Below are 1,380 nucleotides of genomic sequence, written 5' to 3'. Positions count from 1 at the left end.
AAGTGGCTGCTGTGAAAAAGGTCATTAAGGTACTTAAGCTACTTCTTCTCAAAATGGTTACGCTGTCAGATCTGATTACACAGACATGATACTCGTGTTTTAAGATTCAGTCCACAGTGCATCACAAATAAAAAAAACATAAATTGGCTTAGAAATAAAAAATACAACTTTGACCCTCACATCACATTTTTAAGTTTTCTTCAGTGTGTGTGGTGGTGTGTGTGTGTGTGTGTGTGTGTGTGTGTGTGTGTGTGTGTGTGGTGTTGTGTGTGTTTGTGTGTGTGTGTGTGTGTGTGTGTGTGTGTGTGTGTGTGTAGTGGGTTGTTACGTCATGCTATCAGCAGTTTTCTCATCAATCTCAACTGCTCTTTGGGCACATACAACAGCTGTATGTTCTGAGCTTGACACACAGCACACACACACGACACACGTTCTTGCTTTCTAGTAAATGCCTCGCTGATCTCACTTGCCTGGCCAGCAGCGCTGCACGCCTAAAAGCTGCCGTAACCTGCTTCGGCCTCGAGCGTTATGAGCGCGAGCTTGAATCACTTACTTAAAATTGCCAATTTATGAGTCTACATTATGAAGGGAGGGATGGGCTTTGTCCATCATTTTTCCAAGCATTGCAATAGGCTTATGGTGAATAATTTTCTTCTTGAAAAACTTGCAGGAGTTGGAGGACAACATCTCAACTGTTGGACGAGTTCGTCTAAGGTTATCCAGGAACACTTTTATTTACAAGTCTACACTGCGCATGTTTCTGGTTTCCAGTCGCCTTGGGGATGTTCTTCGATTTTTGAGAACAGTTTCATTACTTCGCAGCCTGTCTCAATTTTGCATCTTTTGTTATGAACACAACTTCAGTAGTAGTAGAGTAGTAAGGTAATCAGGATGAGGTGCATTTCTTAGCATATAACATTTATCTATTATAGTAAGATCTGATCTGCTACATTGCTGGGCTGTTTTCAGATTGTATACCTGGTTGGGACACTGCACAGCAGGAATTCTTTGGAGGAGGCAAAAGCAAATGGACTACATAAAAATGTCTTACACTATAATGCAGTGAGCGAAGAGAGTGTTGCATGTGCTGTAAGCTGTATCCATCACATGAGATCAAACTGAACGTGCATGGTCAACATCAGTTCAGAAGTGTGGTTCTGTGCGGTTGTTGATTCATTGAAGAATTAGGCTGCAGCCAAACTCTATATCTGGCATGATGATTGTTTTGTTGTTTTTCGGTCGCTTAGAAAATTGGGAATAATATCCCTTCAAATTGGAGAATAAAAACAGTCCAGTATGCTGTAAGAAAGTTTGCTAACATTTTGAAGCAGCAGGCAGGAATGTTGGCATTTGTTTGCTTGGAAAGAATTTCTCTTTTTT

At 40.9% G+C, this 1,380-nt stretch overlaps 1 protein-coding gene across 1 annotated transcript in view; it reads right to left on the bottom strand.

Moving 5' to 3' along the window:
• Positions 1-1,380, bottom strand: part of ldlrap1b (low density lipoprotein receptor adaptor protein 1b) — a gene marked incomplete in the record, with an annotated part of 34,544 nt that overhangs the window by 13,723 nt on the left and 19,441 nt on the right.

This window comes from Morone saxatilis, unplaced genomic scaffold, assembly GCF_004916995.1.
Source record: "Morone saxatilis isolate NCDOM2014 unplaced genomic scaffold, NCSU_SB_2.0 Contig3, whole genome shotgun sequence".
In the NCBI taxonomy this organism is placed as follows: domain Eukaryota; kingdom Metazoa; phylum Chordata; class Actinopteri; family Moronidae; genus Morone; species Morone saxatilis.
Note: the sequence above shows the minus strand (reverse complement) of the source record. Positions and strands in the feature narration are given on the sequence as shown.